This window comes from Macrotis lagotis, chromosome 1, assembly GCF_037893015.1.
Source record: "Macrotis lagotis isolate mMagLag1 chromosome 1, bilby.v1.9.chrom.fasta, whole genome shotgun sequence".
In the NCBI taxonomy this organism is placed as follows: Eukaryota; Metazoa; Chordata; class Mammalia; order Peramelemorphia; family Peramelidae; genus Macrotis; species Macrotis lagotis.
The window spans coordinates 74,183,768-74,207,589 of record NC_133658.1 but is presented as its reverse complement, the minus strand read 5'-3'; the positions used below and the strand labels follow the sequence as shown (position 1 = coordinate 74,207,589).

Genomic DNA, 23,822 nt, shown 5'->3' with positions numbered 1-23,822 from the left:
TTTATATCTATATCTATATATATATATATTCAGAATGACATGTATTTAGGAAGAAAGTAAAAAATGAGAGAGGAAGGAATGAAGGTAGAAAGGTAGGTGGGAGGGAAGGAAATGTGTGACAGATGAAGTCCTAGATTATTGGTATATTTTGATAAAATGTATTTCCTTAGCTCTAGAATGTGGCACACCTTTTTCTATTAGCTTGCCCTTTAGTCAGAAATATGAGTGACCAATCTTTGGCCAGGTCAACCTAAGAGGCTGAGTGATGGAATAAATAAACCCCATAGTTGACTGAATTTTCAACTTCATAGCTGGCTATTTTGGTGATTTGTCAGTTGAGAATTGCATATTAGGATAAGTAGTAAACTACATGCATTGTTATTATTTTATTTTAATCTAAGAACATTATTTCATAAGGTGTCAACATATAAAAACAACTTTTCATTTACTCCAGAGGAGAGGAGACTGGTGAAAGCCATTGACACTCCACTTCATTTTAAGATATTCTTTTCTATCCAGGAAAAAGAGAAAAGCTTTAAATTGCTCAAGTAGAATTTTATGGCAGCTAAGAGGCAGTACAGCAAAATAGCAAGAACCATGGACTGAAAATAGGAACACCTTGTAACCCAAACTTTTTCTAAGATCTTAGATAAATCATTTCCCTTCTCTGAATGAATGGTACAAGAGCTCACATGCAATTTTTTTTTCTTTTGTGCTATATAAAGAATTTATTGTTTACTCATGAGAAATGCATGGGTTATACTTCATAGCCTTGTATTCTTTTCCTTTGGGAATATTTTAATGAACAAACAGAGTTTTGGGGCTCCTTAAAGTGAATCCAACACTTGAATAAACAAAATGATTTAGCTTGATCAATCAGGTTTCCAGAAGTAGTATGCTAGAAATTATGGAGAAGACCAATGATGTCAAATGAAAATAGAAGACATTACATTGTAACATAGTGACTTAGAAAATCACATATCACCACTATTAATGTTCTTTTATATTTTAATCTTGTTTGCTTTTGCAAGATGGGGGGGGTCAATAAGCGACTTGCCTAAGTTCACACAGCTAGGTAATTATTAAGTGTCTAAGACTAGATTTGAACTCAGGTCCTCCTGATTCTAGGACCAGTGCTCTAGCCACTTCACCACCTACCTGCCCCCAATTTTTATTTATCTTATTATATATTTCCAAATTGGGACAAATACATCAAAGTGTGGCTAGTCTTATACTTGAAACCAATGGATTAATCTACAGATTCTTCAGCCCTGAAGCCCATTTGTTTATTCAGACATCATGACAGATACAAAGATGATAGAAAGAAAGAGAGATAAAATTATTTTTTTTTTGCTCAGAAAAGGGAATATAGACTAGATATTTTATTTGATCACTATAGACCATATTGTTTCAAGTCAGTGTGATCTAATGTCAGAAAGTGAGATCTGAGTATCAGCTTTACTTTATAAAATGATGAATGGGAACTTAGATCCAGAAAACAGGAAATATACCTTCATCAAGTGAGGGCACCACTAATTTAAGAATTAAAATATTTTTAATTCTTTAATTAAACTTTGATTGACTTGGGCTGAGCTTTCTATTCTGACAACTGATTAGTGAATCAGATAGTCAGCTGAGTCTGGAAACATACCAACTTGAGCCAAATCTGGCCTTAATAACTGCATGACCCTGGACAAGTCAATTAACCTCACTCTTCCTCAATTTCTTCAACTGTAAAATAGATATAATGCTAGCACTTAACAACAAGCATGTGTGAAGATCGAATGAGATATTTAACTTGTAAAACTTGTAACACATAGTCTACTCCATGGTAGAAATTAATGCTTGTTTCCTTCCTTCCAAATATACACTCTATTATCACATGTTGTGTTTTATGTCTTATCATTAATTTATTATTGTTAACATTCTTTTCTTAGTAGCTGCTAAGTTATGAATTCTCTTCCCCCTCAAATTCCATCCTCATACCTTGAAGGATACAAGCAAATTATATCAGTTTTACATTTGAAAGTATGCAAACCATTTCAGTACTAGCCACATAATCAAAAAGAAGAATAAAGAAAGCAAGAAATGTATTTCACTTTGTGCTTAGAGTAAGTCAGTTGTATTTCAGGTGATGGATAGCATTTTTGATCATCAGAAGAATAATCAATTTCATAATTGATCATCATTTAAATATTATCATTTCTGTTGAAATTATTTCCCAGTTAAAGGCAGTTTTTAGATGAAGAAATTAAAGTCATCTGTAGACATATGAAAATGTTCTAAATCATTTTAGTAGGCATTACCACGCACCTATCAGATTACATTATATGACATAGGAATTCAGTGGTGAGCCAAAATGGTGGCTTTTCCCTACCAAAGAAAAATTAAACCTTTGAGCTGATATTCAAGCTACATGCTATATCAAGAAAAAGAGAAGATCCAAAGAAGTTTACAACAGTAGACATTGTGCTGGATCTTCAGTGAAGATTTGTGTCTTTGGTGGAAAAGGGAAAATAAAGCCCAAGAGGCAAGAAAGCAAGAGGAAAGTCAAAGGAAGATGTTTAGCCAAACAGTTTAACAACAGCAGAAGTCCCAGCCTCTAGACTGCAAGCCAACCAGGAGGATCCCAATCCCAACAAAGTCTGAACCCTGGGAAAACCAAGGCAAAAGACAGTACAGGGTTGGGAACAAACTACTGCTAAGTCAGAACATGGACACAAATGAGGAAATAAAGCTCTGCAAAGGCAAGGCATACACAGCACCTTGGCCAACAATAAGCCAGGGAGCAGACTCCACACCCAGCTGAAAGTAAAGTTTAGCTCTATATTCCCTATACCCCAGAAGCAGAACTAAAACAAAAAAGATGAGCAAAAAAAGCTAAATGAGCACTCACTATAGAATAATACTTTGAAAATAAAGATGATAACAATGCTATGTTGGAAAAAGAAATCAATTAAAAAATCACTCACAGGGTAGTCTCAAATCGACTAAGAATTTGAATATTTGAATGAAATACAAAAGCTCATATACGAACTTAAAAAATTGAAAAAATTAAAGAAATAGGAAGAAGATAAATGAAAAAAGAAATGATAGCATGTTGGAAAATAATGAAAAATTGACCAGAGAATCCAATAACTTTACAAAGGAAAGGAAAAGGTAATTGAAGGAAATATAACAGTAAAAATTAGAATTAAACAAATTGAAACCAATGAATCTACAAGACTACAAGATTCCATCAAACAACAACAACAAAAGGTTGGAATAATTGAAGTAAAAGTAAAGTACCTTTTTAGGAACAACAAAGACCTGGAAAATAAACCCAGAAGAAATAATCAACTGATCATTGGACTACTAGAAAGACTAGATAAAAACAAGAATTTGGAAAACATAAAGTAGGAAATTATTAGGGAAAACTGTCCAAGTTTCCTAGGAAACAATATGACCATTGCAAGAATACACAAAACCCCTCCAGAAAGAGGCCCAGGATAAAAACTCCAAGGGCTGTTTTAGTCAAATTCCAGAACTCTCAAATAAAGGAGAAATCACTGCAAGCAGCAAAGGAAACAATTTAAATATGAAGGAAACACAATCAGACTCACACAGGACCTATCAGCCTCAAGAGTAAGGACCTAGAATACCATTTATCAAAGCACAAAGGATTTGGGATTACAACCAAAATTTTACTATCCTGCAAAATACAGCATATAATGTTAGTGGAAAAGGTGGATGTTCAGTGAAATAGAGGACTTTTAGAATTTCCTAACACAAAGACCAAACCTGAACAGAGAACTCAATCATCAAATACACAGCACAAGAGATTCTTTAAAAAGAAGGTAAATGAAAAGGAGAAAGAAAAAAATTTAGTCAATACTATCAAATTGTATACAACCCCCAAAGGGAAGATAAAACATTTCTAACTCTTGAGAATTTTACTTACTTTGGAACAATTAAATGCTCAAATATAATTGAAGCAATTGAACTTGGAGGATATAGGATTTGTTCTATCTTATCTCTCCTTTAAAGCTGACATAACTGTGTTTGAGGAAAAAAACCTTGATAAAAAAATAGGGGAATTAACTCTAAATATAACTGTCTCAATAACCTTTGAAACATTTTAAGTTTGCTGTGCTGACAAAGCTTAGCACCTTCATCATGAACTGGGTGGTCTTGAGTCAGTGTCTCCCATAACGTACTATCATTTTTAATTCTTAATTGAGACGTTTGGAGTCTCTCAGTATTTAGAGCACTTTATGATTTTTATAGTTAATTACTTTATTTATTTACTTTGTCTTTTTCATTCATATGCACATGTATATTTTTAAGTTGCAATATTTCATTCTACCCTCCCTTCCTAACCACTTCCCCTCAGCAGTGAAGATAAACATGTTTACAGATCACTCATTTTTGGCATGAGGAATTAGAATTAAGGGAAAGAGAGACAAGAAGAGATAATTTTTCTAAAGTGTTCATTAAATTCTGACATGTTCTTTTTTGTTTTGCTTTGTTTTGTTTTCTTACTCTGGATTGGGACAATTTTGGCCATAGTCAACATCCTGTATCTCTGAAATGCTGAGAGTAGCTGCTTCCATCAAGTTTAATCATCTCAAAAACAACTGCCATGAATATTTTGGAATATGTGGGACTTTTCCCCATTCTGGATATTGGCTTAGAATTGCTGGATCAAAGGAAATGATCATTTTTACTGCTTTTTGGGGCATAGTTCTATATAGCCCACCAGAATGGTTGAATCAATTCACAAGTCCCCCAGCTATGCATGAATGTCCCACTGCTCCCATAGCCTCTCCAACATTGATCATTTTCCCTTTTTCTCATCTTGGTCAAGTTGATAGGTGAAATGTGATACCTTACTATAGTTTTAATTCACATTTTTCTAATCAATTATGATTTGGAACATTTTAATATGATTATATAAAACTTTAATTTTTTCATTTGAAAGCTGTTTATCCACATCCTTTGATCATTTAGCAATTGGGGAATGACTTATAACCTTAAAAATTTGATGCAATTCTCAATATATTTTTAAAAATGAACCCTTTATCAGAACTCCTAGTTGTGAAGATTGTTTCCCAGTGTTTTGTTGTTTTTATTTTTTTTTTTTTTGCTTTCGTTCATATTTTGGAAACATTGATTTTATTGCTGCAAAACTGTTTTAATTTAAGTATAATCAAAATTTTTCCACTTTGCACTTTATAATATACCCTAATTCTTGTTTGGTCATAAATTTATCCCATTCCCATAGATAGATAGATAGATAGATGAGTATTTCTTAATCTATTAATGTATCTTTGGTGGCTCCCTTTTTGTCTAAATCCTGTATCTATTTTGAACTTATTTCAATATAGGTTATGAGATCTGGGTCTATGTCTATTTTTTGCCATGCTGTTTTCCAGTTTTCCTAACAATTTTTGTCAAATAGTGGGTTTTTATCCCAGAAGCTGATGTCTTTGGGTTTGTCAAACAGTAGATGGCTGTAGTCATTTACTATGCCTTCCCTTGAACTTAGCCTAATGCACTGATCCATTACTCTTACTTCTTAACCACTACCAGGCAGTTCTGATGACTGCCACAATATAGTTTTAGAACTGATAGAGCTAAGTCACCTTTATTTACATTTTTTCATCAGTTCCCTCGCTATTCTTGATCTTTTGTTGCTCCAGAAGAATTTTGTTACTATTTTTTCTAGCTTGGTATTTTTATTGGTATGGCAATGAATAAGTAATTTAATTTGGGTAGAATTGACATTTTTATTAATTTAGCTTGACAAATATAAGTAATTGACATTTTTCCAATAATTTATATCTGACTTTATTTGAATGAGAAGTACTTTATATTTATATTCATAAGGTTTCTTAGGTTTGTCTAGGGAGGAAGATTCCCAAGTATTTAATGTTGTCTACAGTTACCTTAAATGGACTTTCTCTTTTTATCTCTGGCTCTTGGGATTTGTTGTTTGTCTGTTTGTTTTAGGTTTTTTGCAAGGCAAATGGGGTTAAGTAGCTTGCCAAGGCCACACAGCTAGGCAATTATTAAGTGTTTGAGACCCGATTTGAACACAGGTACTCCTGACTCCAGGGCTGGTGCTTAATCCACTGCACAACCTAGTGGCCCGCTTTGTTGTTTATATACAGAAATGCTGATGATTTATAGGGATTTATTTTATATCCTGATAACATTGCTGAATTTTTTTCATTATTTCAAGGAGATTTTAGATAATTCACTTGTGTTCGCTAAGTATAGCATCATATCAGCTTCAAAGAGTAAAAACTGTGCTTCCTCATTGCTGATTCTGATCCCTTCAGTTTCTTTTTCTTCTCATTGCTAAAGCTAACATTTCTAAAACTATACTGAATAGTAACTGTGATAATGGGTATACTTGTTACACCACTGATTTTATTGGAAATCCTCCAAGTTTATTCCCATTACATATATTTGTTGATGATTTTTAGATTGATATTACTTATTATTTTAAGGAAAACTCAATTAATTCCTAAACTTTCTTATGTACTTAATAGGAATGGATATTACATTTCATAAAAGGCTTTTTCAGCATCTATTGAGATAATTATATGTTTTCTGTTGATTATGCTATAGATATGTTCAATTTTGTTGAGTGTTTTCCTAATATTGAAACTTCCCTGTCTACTTGGTATACATCCTATCTGATCGTGGTATATTTTCCTGGTAATAACTTACTGCAATCTCATCGCTAAAATTTTATCTGAGTTTTTTTGCATTAATGTTCATAAGGGAGATGGGTCTATAAGTTTTTTTTTCTCTATTTTGGTTCTGCTTTTGGTATCAGTACCATGTTGATATCATAAAAGGAGTTTGGCAGAACCTTTTTTCTTTTTTTAAAATAGTTTGTGTAGAATAGGAATTAATCTTTCCTTAATTGTTTGTTCTAATTAACTTGTAAATTTCTCTGGAGGTGGAGAATTTTCTTAGGGAGTTTATTGATGGATTCTTCAATATCTTTTTTCTGAAATGAAGTTATTCCCTCTTTTGTTAATCTGGGCAGAATTGTATTTTTATATTCATCCATTTCATTCAGATTATCAAGTTTATTGGCATACAGTTGGAAAAAGTAGCTCCAAATTATCCCTCTGATTTCCTACTTATTGGTGGTTAGATTAACTCTTTTCATTTTTGATACTGATTATTTGGTTATCATCTTTCTTTTTGAAATCAGATTCACCTAAGGTTTATCTATTTTATTGACTTTTTCATAAAACCAAATCTTGGTGTTGTTTATTAGATCAATGGTTTTCTTTACTTATAATATTATATATCTCTTCCTTGATTTTCAGAATTTCTACTTTGATGTTTAATTGAGAATGTCTATTATGTACTTTTTCTATCTTTTTAAGTTGCACGCCCAATCATTGATCTCTTCTTTCTCTATTTTATTCAAATAAGCATTTAGAGTTATAAAGTTTCTCCTCAAAATGCCTTGACTTCATCCCATAAATTTTGGTATGATGTTTCATCATTATCATTTTCTTGGATATGACTGTTCATTACTTCTATGATTTGTTGATTGATCGAGTAATTATTTAAAATTGTTATTTAATTTCTAGCAAGTTTTAAGCTTCTCTTTCTGTGACCCTTTATTACATGTAATTTTATTGCATCATGTTCTGAGACTTATTCATTCATTATTTCTGCCTTTCTGCATTTTATTAAGAGATACTTATGGCCTAGTAAATGTTCAATTTTGGTATAGATGCCATGTACTATAAGGAAAAAAGTATATTCTTTGCTTTCCCCATTGTTTTCTCCAGAAGTCTATTATATAAAAGTTTTCTAAGATTTCCTTAACCTTAAATTTCTTCTTGTTTATTTTGTAGTTAGAATTGTTTATTCTGATAGAGGGAAATTGAGGTCCCCCATTATTAAAATTTTGTTGTCTATATCTCCTTATAATTCACTCCACTTTTCCTCTAGTAATTTAGATGCTATACAACTAGTTGCATCCATGTTTAGTACTAATATAGCCTCATTACCATTGGTGCCTTTTAAAGAGATGTAGTTTTCTTATCCATTTTTTCTTTTTATAATAAAATAATATTTATTATTTCATTTAAAATCAATCATACTTTTTTAAAAAAAACAAAGAACTAAGTTGGCTTCAAATAATCAGCACATTTTTATAGAAACCATGAATTTACCTATACACAGAGGTCAATTGTGCCCTCCAGGATCAATGGAGCACCACTCCCCACCAGTAAACCTTTCATAAGATTTGTTTTCAATTTTTGGTGACTTTCCACATGGATATATAAATTCATAGTGGACAATTACTGCTCACAGTTTAAACTCTTTAAATTTGTCTGGAGCAACCCACTTTTACTATTTGGAACATGTTTCAAGAATAGTAGAAATGCTTTGTGACTTCAGTTTCCTACATACAAGCGAACCTGGCTCAAGTGCATGGCTTGGGGGGTGGCTCCCATGACCGCCATGAATCACATTCAGGCCAGAGTAGAGCAAAGGAATCTTGAAACAGGAAGAAATCTTGTACTTGCTTCAGTGTTGAAATGAGAGGCTACAGCAATTGCTGGCGTAGCGTAAGAATCAAATCTCTTCCTTTTCAGGTCAGGCCATCAGGTAGTTATGAAAGTTTCATCCAAGTATAAAGTTGCAGATGGAACCTCATGTTAGGGAAGAGGGTTACCAGACACATCTAGAGATAGATTAGAACCCAAGCCAGGATCAGTCTACAAAGAAGCAAAAATGACTTTGGGGAGGAGAAACTTAAATATCAAGAGAAAAGATGACTGTTAGCTGTACATTGCTAGACTGCAATGCAATAAAGTTAGAGGATGTAAGAACAGGAGAAGGAAATTGAGTTCTCTGTGGTGAAACAGGAGGAAAATTCGATGTCCCCATGCTCACACAGCTGACAAAACCCAGTTGTCACATACTCACAGATTTTTATCACACCCAGAAGGGATGAAAAAAGAAGGCATTTCTGTTTAGTACAAAAAACCAATTTTGGGGAAAAAATTGTGACTATCTCTTGCCAATAATGCTAGTGAACTCTGATTCATTATCTTCTTGGGTCAGGCAACACCCTGTCTATCTACCAGTTAAAGCAGACAGGCACCCAAAGGCTCCATGGGGTCCGGCCCACTTCCCTAACAATGCATATCCATGCCAAAACAAGGCTGGATGTACCCATCCCTGTATGGCCAGAAACAAGAGAGGGGCCCTCAAGGTTCAGAGGGAACCCTGATGAGTTCAGGTTCTAAACATAAATACTGGCAAGTTAGTTTGGAAAAAGAACAAGGACAAATGCTCAAAATGGTTCTTTGCACAGACAGGAATAAAACAATGATATGAGGAGAAAAAAATAGATGTTGCCACAAATTCAGTTATCTTGGACACAATACATTCAACCAGGAATTCCCTAATGTGTTCAGCTGTAGGGGTACAGCAGGAAGGGCAGGGAAAGAGAACAATTATGCTACAGAAACCAAGTCATCCACCACTGGGGTTACTTCAGCTGGCCACAGTCTGTGATGATAATCTTCATAGAGGTCTTTTCACTCTTGGAGCCCAATATTCTATCTACTTCAACACATCCATACCTTCCTTGATGTGGTCAAACACGACATGCTTTCTATCTGGCCAGTCTGTCATGAAAGTTATGCAAATGAATATTTGGAATCCATCTGTGTTGATACCTGCATTTGTCATAGACAGGACGCCAGGTCCAGTGTGGTTCACGATGGAAGTTTTCATCTGGAAATCAGTTCCCGTAGATAGATTTCCCACCTGTGCCATTGTGATTGTGAAGTCACCAGGCTGGGGAAGGTGGATCCCTTATATCCGAAGCCCTTTTCACCAGTGCAGAGGGCTCTGAAATCCTCTGCAGTCTTTGCCACCACATCTGTTTTGAACTCTAGCACCAGGCTGTCCAGCGGATGCTCCTCGGCACCCACCTCCAGGTAGAGGAGCGGGTTCTGGGCGGCTGCAGTGACCCTGGAGTCAGAGATGCCGGCGCTGGTGTGGTTGGACTGCTGCAGGTCCAGGCCCAGGGTCAGCAGGCCAGGGTTGCAGCACAGGGTAAGCATCATGGAGATAGCCCCGGGGGGAAGGGAGGACCTTTATAATGAGATCAATATTTGCTTTTACTTTGTCTGAGAGCAGGATTGCTACTCCTGATTTTTTTTTTTAACTTTAGCTGGTATAATACCTATATCCTATGTGCATCTCTCTGCTACAAATGTATTTCTTGTAAACAACATGTTGCAGGATTTTGGTTTTTAATATTTTCTGTTATCCAATTCCGTTTTATGGGACAGTTCATCCCATTCACATTTACAGTAAAGATTACTAATTCTGGGGCGGCTAGGTGACTCAGTGAATAGAGCACCAGCCTTGGAGTCAGGAGTACCTGGGTTGCAATCTGACCTCAGACACTTGATAATTGCCTAGCCCTGTGGCCTTGGGCAAGCCACTTAACCCCATTGCCTTGAAAAATCTAAAATAAATAAAATAAAAGATTACTAATTCAGTGTTTTCTTCCTTGCTATCTGTTCATCTTTAAGTGTTCTTTCCTTTCCTCTTAATTGCTCCTCACCAAAATTTTAATATTTCCCCTTTGACTTTTCTGTTATTGCTCAACTTTCAGTTTATTTTCACTTAGACCTTTAGTTTCCCTTTATCAGTCCCTTCTTCCCTTATTTTTTCCCTTCCCAGTTCCCCCCTCTCTGTAGATAAGGATAAATTTTTAAATCCAAGTGGGAATTTACCTTATTCCCTCTCCAGCCAAATCTATCATTGTTTGTTTGTTTTTTTGGAAGGGACTGGGGTTGAGTGACTTGCCCAATGTCATACAGCTAGGTAATTGTTAAGTGTCTGAGGGCAGATTTGAACTCAAGTCCTCCCAACTTCAGGGTCAATACTCTGTCTACTGCCACCTAGATGCCCATGGGCCAAATCTTTTGAATAGAATTTACTCAGCATTCACATAGTCCCTTGTTTTCCTCTAAAATTATAAGTCTTTGAACCTCTTTCCCTTCTGCTTTTATCACTCTAGTACTATTAATCAGGTATCATTAATCACAGTTTAATTATTTGGTTGCTTGATAAGCAGCAGTGTCTCAATTTACATCAGATTATAATTATAATCATTTTTTAACCTTACTCCCTTTTTCAGCTACAAGAATTTTAAAGATCTCTAATGAATGGGAGGTTCTGAAGGTCTCACCTGGCAACTTTATAAATAATTCTAAGTTATGGGAGACACTTACTCAGGACCACTCGGTTTATGATGCCCTCATCAGAAAAAGTGCTAAGCTTTTGTCAGCACAGTAGAATTAAAGTGGATCAATAGATAATGAGACACTTAAGTTTAAAGTTAACAGCACTGCTTTTCATCAGGTCTTTTTGTCTTAAACATAGTTATGTCATCTTGAACTTCTTCAAAGGAGACAAAAGTTCCAACTATTTATTATCCTTTAATTCTAATCTCTTTCATTATAATCAAAATTTTAATTATTCTAAGAGAAATATATTTCTAATGAATTAGAAGTATTATATTTTCTATTTTTAGGGTGAGCAAAATTTGTTTTGTGTTATATTTTTTTCCCTTCCCCTTTTCTTTTACTTTTTTAGGCAACTCTTGAGTCATGTTTTTGGTGATTGAATTCCCTGTTCATTCCCGGTCTTTGTGTCTGCAAATTCTGGAAGTCCTCTATCTCATTTAACATCCATCTTTTACTCTGACAATAGGTGCTGAAATTTGCAGGATAGTACATTTTGGATTGTAATCCCAGGTCCTTTGCTCTCCAATAAATGATATTCCAGTTTTTCAATCCTTCAATGTTGAGGCTGATAGGTTCTGTATGAATTTGATTTTGTGTCCCTTGTATTTGAATTCTTTCTTTTTTGCTGCTTGCAATATTCCCTCCTTTATCTGAGAGTTCTGAAATTTGACTATAACAGTGCTCAGAGTCTTTATCCTGGTGACTCTGGGAGGGGTTCTTTGGATTCTTTCAGTACTTATATTGTTTTCTTGTTCTAGCAGATTTGGACAGTTTTCTCTTATAATTTCCTGAAAGATATTTTCCAGGTTTATTTTGACCTAGGCTTTCTAGTAGTCCAATGATTCATTGATTGTCTCTCCTTGATCTTATTTTCCTGGTCATTTGTTTTCACTAAAAATACTTAATATTTTCTTCAGTTTTTTCAGTCTTTTAATTGTTTTTGATGGAATCTTGTTGCATTGTTCATTCATTAGTTTCTATTTGTGCAATTGTAGTTATTAGAGTTTTATTTTTTCTTCAATTACCTTTTGTGTTTCCTTTGTAAAGGTATTGAGTTCTCTGATCAATTTTTCATAATTTTCCTGCATGATTCTCATTTCTTTTTTCCATTTTTCTTTTCCCTCTCTTCTTTAGTTTTAAATGCCTTTTTTTTAATTTCTTCCATGAACTTTTGTATTTGAGTCCAATTTATATACTGTTTTTGCTACTTAACCTCTGGGTGATTTTCCACTGGTTTCTCCTTTAGACATGATATTTTTATACTCTTTGCTTTATCCTCTTTGTTTTCTATAGTGAGTACTCTTTTATCTTTTTTACTCATCTTCATTGTTTTAACTCTGCTTGTGGGATATAGAAAGTTTAGAGCCAAGCTACTTTTTTTGTTTATTAGGGATGGAATCTGATCCCTGGTCATTGCCCAAGATGTTGCCTATGTGGTCCAGGCCTTGCTTTTGCTTAGGATTGTCTCCTCCTTTGTGTCCAGGAACTGACTTAACAGTAATTTCTTCTCAACCGAGTTATCTTTTGCACAGTGTTTCCAGGGTTAGACTGCATTTGGGGTTGGGATCTGCCCTACTGATTTGCTATCTAGCTGTCAGGACCTCTGCCATTGTCCAGCTATCAGGACCTGGATCGCAATGTGGCTAAAAGCCTCTTGCTGGCTTTCCCTGCTCTCCAGCCTTGCTCAGCTTTATTTCTTCATTTTCCCCAAAGAGACATACTTTTACTTAAGATCCTCCACAATACAATATCTTCCCTTGAAAACTTCTTTGAATACTCTCTTTTTCTTGGTGGTATCTGCAGCTTGTATGTCAGAATAGAACTTCATTTATCTTTGGTAGGGAAAATCTCAAGGAGCATCTTAGCTTCATGCTGCCATCTTGACTCTGCCCCAGAAGGTCTTACATTAATTAAATCAAGGTTGGACTCAACCCTTACTTCAATTAACAAGGGGTTAAGGGGTTGGTTCTTGTCCTTTTATATCAAAGAAGACCAAAAATGCTATCACTATGTTTGAGACAAATTAAGGCGGGTCAGACTGTGGCTAATGACACCAATATGAGCTCAGAATACTCTACCAAAAGCTGGGCACAAATCATCCATGTGAACACATGGAGTGGGTATTCTAAATTTATGTATGTCACTTTTCCTTTCAGCTGCTTCATTTCTGCCTTCCTCATAGAATGCAGCACCCTCATTGATGTGGGCCTGCCTTGTTGGTATCCTGTGCCACTGTTTTGCAAGTTGTACAGTTAGTTCTAAGGGCTTCAGGGTGTCTCAGTATCACTTCTTCTGACCCCCTTGTGAGCTCTTGCTGTGTGAGTTCTTCATAAAATAGTTTCTTTTGGGAAATTTACATCTGATGTTCTAACAACTTGTCCAGATCATAGTATTTGTACTCTCTGTTACATCTGTAATGTTAGGCAGTTTAATTCAAAAATAGACTTCAGTATCTGGTAACTTCTCCTGCCATGTGATCTTCAGAATCTTCCTAAGTTTAAGTGGAAGCAATTCAGTTTCCTGACATTATGCCGGTAGACTGTCCAGATTTTATAGGCATATAGCAATGAGGTGAACACAACAGGTCTGTAGACCTTTCAGTTGTCTAATATCTCTTCTCTCCCATACTTTCTTTTGGGGCTTCCCAACTATTGAACTAGCTCGGGAAATGCGAAAGTCAATCTCATTGTCAATGTGTACCTCCTTGAAAAGGACACTGCCAAAGTAAGTGAACTTGTCCATAGTTCTAAAAACTTCTCGATTTGCAATAATCAATGGTTCCACAAATAGGTGGTGTGGTGCTGGCTGATAGAACACTTGTGTTTTCTTGGTGTTAATTATTAGACCAAAATTAGTACAAGCAGCAGAGAATCAATCCATACTTTGTTGCATCTTAGCTTCAGAGACTGCATTGAGTGCACAGTCATCTGCTAACAGAAGATCATGCACCAACACTCCTTCCACTTTGGTCTTGGCTTGTAGCCTTTTTATATTGCTAGGAGGGCATCCAGGAAGTTGGGGGGGGGGGTGAAGGGTATGAAAACTGAGTAAATTCTGTACAATAGATTTGGCTGAAGCAAAAAAAAAAATCAGGGGTAGAAAACCTGATCTCAGATAAAGCAAAAGGAAAAATAGATCTTATTAAAAGTGATAAGAAAGGAAAGTACATCTTCTTTTTTAAGGTTTTTTTTGAAAGTACATCTTCTTAAAAGGTACAATAGATAAAGAAGGAATATTATTATTAACATGTATGCACCTAGTGATATAGCATTCAAATTCCTAGAAGAAAAGTTGAATGAATTAGAAAGAGACATAGACAGCAAAATTTTAATAAAGGGACCTCAACCTCCCTCTCTAAGAACTAGTTAAATATAACCAGGAAGTTAAGAAGGTGAATAAAATCTTAGAAAGCTTAGATATGATATAAACCTCTGGAGAAAACATAATGGGCATAGAAATGAATATACCTTTTTCTCTGTAGTACATGGCAACTATACTAAAATTGAACATATGCTAGGGCATAAAACCTCTTAATCAAATGCAGAAAGGAAAAGTTAATAAATACATACTTCTCAGACCATGATGCAATAAAAATTACATGTAATAGAGGGTCATGGAGAGAAAAACTAAAAACTCAATGGGAACTAAATAACTTAATTTTAAATAATGAGTGGATCAAACAACAAATCATAGAAATAATGAATAACCATATTAAAGAAAATGATAACAATGAAACATCATACCAACATTTATGGGATGCAACCAAAGCAGTTTTGAGGGGAAACTATATATCTCTAAATGATTATATGAATAAAATGGAGAAAGTAGATATCAATGAATTGGGTATGTAACTTAAAAACCTGGAAAAAGAACATATTAAAGATTTTCAATTAAATATCAAATTAGAAATTCTGAAAATCAAGGGAGAGATTAATGAAACTGAAAGTAAAGAAAATCATTGATCTAACAAATAAAACTAAGACTTGGTTTAATGAAAAAGTCAAGAAAATAGATATACATTTGATTAATATGATCAAAAAAAGGAAAAAGTTAATCAAATTAACACTATCAAAAATGAAGAGGGTGAATTAACCACCAATCAGGAGGAAATCAAAAGGAGAATTTGGAGCTACTTTGCCCAACTATATGCCAATAAATTTGATAATCTGAATGAAATGAATGAATATTTATAAAAATACAATCTACCCAGATTAATAAAAGAAGGAATAACACACTTAAATAACCACATTTCAGAAAATGAAATTGAAGAAACCATCAAGAAACTCCCTAAGAAAATTCTCTAGGGCCAGATGGATTTATAAGTGATTTCTACCAAACATTTAGGGAAAAAAATTAATTCCTATTCTACATAAAATATTTTTAAAAAAATTGGAGAAGGTGTTCTGCCAAACTCCATTTATGTCACCAACATGTTGCTGATAACTAAACCAGAAAGAAACAAAACAAACAAAAAAATTATAAATCAGTCTCCCTGGTTTTTAATTTTAATTTTAAATAAAATTTTAGAAATGAGATTACAGCAAGTTATTACTAGGATAATACACCATTATTAGGTAGGATTTACACCAAGTAGGGAGGGATGGTCCAATATTAGGAAACCACTCAATATAATTGAACATATCAATGGCACAACCAACAGAAATCATGTGATTATCTCAAAAGTTGCTGAAAAAGACTTTGATAAAATGCAACATCCACTCTTATTGAGTATATTTAAAAGTTGAGGTATGAATGGAGTTTTCCTTAAAATAATAAGTAGCATCTATCTAAAATCTTCAAAAATTTTATATGTAATGGCGATAAACTCAGAGCATTTCCAATAAGGGAGGGGTTAAACAAGGATGCCAATTATCACAGCTACTATTCAATATAGTTTTAGAAATGTCAGCTTTAGCAATGAGAAGAAAAAGAAACTGAAGGGATCAGAATTGGCAATGGGGAAGCAACATTTTCACTCTTTGCAGATGATATGATGGTATACTTAGAGAACCCAAGTGAATCATCCAAAAAAAACTTGTTGAAAAAATGAACAAATTCAGCAAAGTAGCAGGATAAAAAATAAACCCATACAAATCATCATTTTATATATATATATATATATATATATATATATATATATATATATATATATATACATATATGCACAACATAGCCTGAGAGAGCAAGAGATAGAAAACGAAATCCCATTTACAATAACTGTAGAAAACATTAAATTCTTGGGAATCTTCCTCATAAGCCAAATGCAGAAATTGTAGGAACACAATTATAAAGCACTTCTCACCCAAATAAAATCTGATCTAAGTAATTGGGAATATGTCAATTGGTCATTGTTTGGTCTAGCTAATATAATAAAAATGACAATTCTAGCCAAATTAATTACATGCTATATCAATCAAATTACCAAATGATTATTTTACTATGCTAGAAAAATAATAACAAAATTCATTTGAAACAACAAAAGAGCAAGAAGAACTAGGGAAGTGATTTTTAAAAATGTAAAGAATGGAAGCCTCTCTCTGATCTAAAACTATACTATAAATTAGCAATCAACAAAACTGCCTAGTACTGCTTAAGAAATAGAATAATGGATCAGTGGATTAGGTTAGGTTAAGAAGAAGCAACAGCAAATGACTACAATAATCTCCAGTTTAAAAATTCCAAAGTCGCTATCTTCTTGTATAAGAACTCACTATTTGACCAAAATTATTGGGAAAACTTGATAATAGCATGGCAAAAACTAGGCATGGACTCACAACTCATACCCTATACCAAATTAACTCAAAGGGTACAGGATTTAAACATAAGGGCAATATCATAGATAAATTAGTAGACCATGAATTACTCTATCTATATTAAGTATGGAAATGGGATAAAGGTATGACCACACAAGAAATATAATATAGAATACATTATAAACTGCAATATGAATGAGTTTGACTATATTAAATTAAACTTTTGTTGCATTAATAAATGTTACCAAATTTAGATGGAAAACAGAAAGCTGGGAAATAATCTTTACAACTAGGAGTTCTAATAAAGATCTAATTTCTAAAATGTATATATTTATTACAAATTTATAAGGTTACATGTAATTGCCCAATTGATAAATGGTCAATTGATATGAATAGACAGCTTTCAAATGAAAAAATTAAAGATATATATGTATATATATATATATATATATATAAAACCACATGAAAAAATGCTCCAAATCATTATTGATTAGAGAAAGTCAAATTAAAACAACTCTTAGGTACTCCTCACACCTATCAGATTGCTCAAGATGATAAAAAGGAAAAATATCAATGTGGGGGAGGTTGTAGGAGGATTGGCACATTGATGCATTGTTGGTGGATTTGTGAAAGGATCTAACCTTTCTGGAAAGCAATATGAAGCTCTGCCCAAAGAGAAGTAAAACTGTTCTTACCCTTTGACTCAGCAATTACAATTCTAATTCTATATGCAGAAGAAATTATTAAAAAGGGGAAAAGTCCCATATGCTTCAATACATTCCTAGCTGCTATTTTCATAGTGGCAAAGAATTGGAAAGTGAAGGGATGCCTATCAACTGGGCAATGATTAAACAAATTATAATACATGAATATTATGGAATAATATAATTCTATAAGCAATCTTAAATAGTCAGACTCCAAAGAAGCATTGAAGGAATTACAGATTCTAATGCTGATGGAAGGGAGAAGAACCAAGAAAGCAATTTTACATTTACAACAATATTGTGAGCTTATCAACCCTGATATACACAGCTGTTCTCAGTAGCTTAGAGAACAAGGACAACCCTATTAGACTGGCTGTGGACAAAGCTATCCTCATCCTAAGGAATAAAAACAAGACAAAACAAAAAATCCTTCAGAATCTGAGGAACACTACATTCAATTTTTAAAAAAAAATTCTCTTGGGCAGCTAGGTGCAGGGAATAGAGCACCAACCCTGGAGTCAGGAGGAACTCAGTTCAAATCCAGTCTCAGACACTTAATAATTACCTACCTGTGTGTGGCCTTGGGCAAGCTACTTAATATCAATATCTTGCAAAAAAAATCTAAAAAAAAATCTCTTATGTATTTCTTTCCCTCAATCCTAATTCCTCATACTTAAAATGACTAAACTGTGAACATGCTTAACATAAATGAGTAAATGCCATTAACCTGACTATTCACCATTGAGGGGATGATGATGGGAAGGGAGGGTGGAAGGAAATTTTGTAACTGAGGAATATATAGGCACCTGGATAAATGTTAAAAAAATCTTTCATAACAGGTATATGGAAAAATAAAACAACAATAAAAATGTCAAAAAAAGAACTATTACACATAAGAGAAAAATTATAAATGTTTGGAGGGATGTGGGAAGGTTGGGACACTAGTGGATCTGTGAACTTATTTTATCTTTCTGGAAAGTAATTTGGTCCAAAAGGCTATAAAGTTGATTATACTCATTGATCTAGCAGTTCTACTACTAGAACTGTATTCCAAAGAAATCATAAAAAAGAGAAAAAGATATATATGTAAAAATAAAGTTAAAGCAGTTCTTTTTGCGGTGCCAAAGAATCAGAAATTTGATAGAATGGTCATCTATTGGGGAATAGCTGTATGTTGTATGAATGTGATGGAGTATTTGTATTTTAAGAAATCATGAACATGTAGATATCAGAGAAATCTGGAAAGACTTAAATGAATTGATATTGAGTGAAGTGAGTAGAACCAAGAGAATATTGCTCACATTAACATCAATATTCTATGAAGATCACTTATGATAGACTTAGTGCTTCTCAGCAGTATATAGATTAAAATCAATTCTCAAAGGATGGAAAGTCTCAATCTTATCCAGAGAAAGGTCTGTGGAGTTGAATACAAAAGAAAGGATATTATTTTATCTTTTAAAATTTTGTTTTATGTTTTTTTTTTCTTCTCATGATCCTTTTCCCATTTTCCATGATTCTTCTTTCACAACAGTTGGGTCAGCTAGATCACCCAGAGGATAGAGTACTGATCTTGGAGTAAGGAGAATCAGAGTTCACATATGACCTCAGACATTTACGAGTGACCTTGGGCAAATCACTTAACCCTGATTGCCTCATGTCCAGATTTATCTCTGGTCATCCTGATTTATATGTGGCCACTGACCCAGATGACTCTGGAGGAGAAAGTAAGACTGTGACTTAGCAAGCACCCCACTCACTAATTCATATACTTGTCATGACATCATTTCCCTGATGTCATGGTCTTCTTTGAGAACAAAGGAAAACAATTATTCTTAGAATCATAACTTTAAAACTGCAAGGAATTTTTGAGGTCATCTATTCCAAATGCCATTTTTATAGAAGGGAAAAAAACTGAAGCAGAGAAGCAGAGAATAATGGTCACTCTTGCAATTTAATGCAAATTGCTAGCAACAGAAACAGGATTTGATTCCATGCCCCTTTGTTCAAAACAATATTCTCTCTACTCCACCATTTTCTGCCTTCAGTTATAAACTTAGTAATGTACTGCTTATATATTGGGATTTCATGATGAATGCAGTTACTTCAGTGAGGCTCATGACCAGATCGGCTACAGGACTAATGTTTGCTAGTGACATTTGGAATTATTCCAGTGTGTTAAATGTTCATCATTTCCCCTGAAAAAGAAGGCTCAGCTTTGCAGGATAGTGAATTCTTGGCTCCTTTCCAAGTTTCCTTTTACTTCAGAATATCTCCTTCCAGTTCCTTTGATCCCTTAATGTTGATGCAGCCATGTCCTGTGTAATCATTACTGTGGCTCCTTAGTATTTCAATTCTTTCTGGCTGCTTGCAGGATTTACTTTTACCTAATAATTCTGAAATCTGGCCACAACATTTGTTGTTGTTTTCATTTTTGGATCTCTTTCCAGAGGCGATCAATATATTCTTTCAATATCTATTTTGCCCTCTGGTTCAATGTTATCAGGGCAATTTTCGATCGCTAAATCCTGTAATGAAGTCCAGACTTTTTTTTCTCTTCAATATTTTTTGGAAGACTAATAATTCTTAAGTTGTCCCAACTCAATCTATTCTCAAGGTCAGTGGTTTTGCTGTTGATGTATTTTACATATTCTTTTTTTTTTTGCTTTTTATTTAACAGACTCTTGCTGTCTCATGAAGTCATTAGTTTCTACAGACTACATTCTTTTGTTATAGAGGAGTTTTCTCCATTTACTTTTTGCAACTCCTTTTCCAATTGGTCAATTCTGTTTTTGAAAGAGCTTTCCATTTGACCAATTGAAGTTTTTAGAGAATTATTTTCTTTTTTGCACTTGACCAATTGGGGATCTGTGGGAATTATTCTCATTTTGTATTTTTCCAATTGAGGAACTGAGAGAATTATTCACATTATTTCATTTGTCCAATTGTATTTTCCAATGATTTGTTTTCTTGTTGTATGGTGTTAATCTTCTCTTGGTTTCTTTGCCCAGAGTTTCAATTGGTTTTTAAACTCCTTCCTTATTTCTTCAGTGAAGTTTTTCTGTGCTGGAGGCCATATCATATTCTCCTAAAAGGTTCTAGGTCTCTCTGAGTAAGGGTCTTTTCCTTCCAATAATTTTTCTATGGATCCCACTTTCTGCTGATCTTTCCTCGTTGTGCTAAGACCTTGAATTGGGGAGGGGCTGGTTCACAGAAGTTTGGTGTTGGAGTACCTAGGGTCTTTACTCCCTGAGTGTAATATCTCCAGCTAGCCAGTAGGGGGTGCTAGAGGTTTTGTTCACTGATTTCTCCAGTAGGAGTGCTGGTGGCTTTCTCTGGAGTGTCTGTGACCTCCATTGAGGGCCTCTCCCTTTGCCTGAAGGGATTGATTGAAGCTGTTAAATCCTTTTTAAAAAACCTATTTCAATCAATGGTGGACTATACCCTGGGGTGAGGTCATCACTCTCCCTATTTTCGGGTGTGGTAGTAATTTGCTGCTCACACATCTGTGCCTGGGGCAGAAAGTCTGTAATTGTGTTTGTTCTGGGAAGAGAATTCAGCTGAATTGGAGGTGGACTCGGAATTCCTCCAGAACAGAGGAGCCCAGGAATGATGTCAGCAGTTCCCTGGCATGGGAACTCTCCCCAAAGCCCTGTACAGACTGTCAGCGACAACACCAATGCCTCTACTCCCTAATTGATAGGGGCCCCCAATGTCGACTAGGCTCTAGCCCCACCACTGATCAAGCAAGTCTGGTTCTCAGGCCCTCAGGCTCCCAGGCTCCAATTGCCTCTAATTAGACTGATCCAGGGTTGATAAGCCTCTCTTCCTGGACTCACTCCCAACTGTGGAAGACAAATCCTGTGGTAGATGTTCTTTCTCCTGGTTTTTCTTTCTGGGTTTTGTTGATAAGATTTCTGTTAAGAGGTTTATCTCATAACATACATGGAGCAAGATCAGGAGATTTTAGAACTGTGTCTGTCTTCTCTCTGCCATCTTGACCAGAAGTCAGAATCAAGCCCTGGTTTTTGAAATGGGATCAATTTTTCCTTTTTTTTTTTTACTGAATTCTTCCATTAAAAAAATGGTGCCTCCATTCTCTCTCATTTCATTTGCTTGTTACTTCTTTGCCATCTGGACTCCAACCACATCATTCAACTGAAATGTCTTTCTTCAAAGTTACAAATATCTCTTAACTGCCATACCTAATGCCTTTTATTCAGTTCTTATCTATGAACTATATGAAGGCTTTAACACTATTGATCACTCTCTTCACCTTAATAATCTATTATTTTTACTTTTACTTTTTCTGACAATTTCTTTCTTGATTCTCACCCTACCTGTCTGACCACTTATTTTTAGTCTTTTTTGTTTAGAATTTATAGGGGACCAGCTAGGTGGCACAGTGGATAGAGCACCACCCCTGGAGTCAGGAGGACCTGAATTCAAATACAACCTCAGATAATAATTAACTAGCTGCCTTGCAAACAAAACAAAAACAAACAAAACAGGACACTTACATACACACATACACATACACATACACAAAGAATTTGACCAGGGCACATGTGTTAATTTTGACTGTCCTCAAGGCTCTATCCTATTTTTTTTCCACTTCATAAAATTTTCCTTGATGATCTCATAAATTTTCATTGTTCAAACATCTTCTCATGTTGTTGATTCATATATGAATGCACATAAACACATACACACACACACACACACACACACACACACACACATATATATATGTATGTATGTATATACAAATATATAAGTCTAATGTCCCTCCTGAGCTCATAAATACATTTTTGTTAAAAAAAATGATCTGGACAGTAGATCCAGGAGAGATAATTTAAGAATCATAGGACTACTTGAAAACATTGAGGAAAAAAAGAGCCTGGGTTCGATAATTCAGGATAAAGCTAAGGAGAACTGCCCCTATATCCTGGAACCAGAAAGCAAGATAGTCATTGAAAGAATATATATCAACCCCCACCTGAAAGGGATCCCCAAATGAAAACAAATGAAACAAAACAATGAATATTGTGGACAAACTCCAGAATTATCAGATCAAGGAGACAATCCTGCAAGTGGCCAGAAAGAAATAATTCAAATATGAATGAACCATAGTTACATTTACATAGGACCTGACTGCATCAACATTAATGGGTCAAAAGGACCTGGAATATGACATTCTGGAGAGTGAGGGAGTTTGTATTCAAAAAAAGAATCCACTATCCAACAAAACTGAGCCTTCTCTTTCAGGGGAAAAGATGGGCATTTAACTTTCAATCTTTCCTAATGAAAAGACCAAAGTTAAACAAAAAATTTGTTATTCAAACAGGATACTCAAGTGATACATGAAGAGGTAAGCAGGGGAAAAGGAAAAAAAAAACATGATGCAAAAGACTTAACTGGTTACACCCCATCTGGGAGGAAGATTCTCATGATATGTGAGAAAAACAACTTTATTAGAGGGACTATAGTTAGGTAGAAGGTATGGACATTCATGGTGTGACCATAACTTTGATGGAATGGCTTAAAAACCTATTTCATCAAAAAGGGGAGACAGTAAGAGACAGGAGATTGAATTGGGTAAAAATACTTTTCATGAATTGGTACAAAGGACCTGTTGCAATAGAGGGGAAGAAGGGAGGAGTTGAGAACCACCTGAATCTTACTCTCATCAGATATGGGTCAAAGAGGTATTAGCACACACCTAGATCAGTTTAGATTTTTTTTCCATTCAAGTATTAAAAAGGGGAGGAGGCAAGGGAGGGAAGGAGGGACTGATTGATGTGAGGGAAAGAAGAAGGGGAAAAGGGAAAGAGGAAAGGAAATGCAGGAGGACTAGAAGGGAGTAAACACATTGAGCGTATACGTATGTGGTGAAACACTATTGTTTTATAAGAAATGATGAGAGACAGGGTTTCAGAAAAGACTAGAAATACTTGCATACATGGATGCTAAGTGAAATGAGTAGAACCAGAAGAACATTATGCACATCAATAACAACATGGAGTGAAGATCAAACACCATGGACTTGTTCATCCTATTAGTGCAAA

At 34.7% G+C, this 23,822-nt stretch overlaps 1 long non-coding RNA gene and 1 pseudogene across 1 annotated transcript in view; one reads left to right on the top strand and one right to left on the bottom strand.

Moving 5' to 3' along the window:
• Window positions 1–23,822, top strand: part of LOC141513564 (uncharacterized) — a 123,201-nt gene that overhangs the window by 4,541 nt on the left and 94,838 nt on the right. The window lies entirely within an intron of this gene.
• On the bottom strand, window positions 9,521–10,100 carry LOC141493081 (peptidyl-prolyl cis-trans isomerase F, mitochondrial pseudogene; annotated as a pseudogene).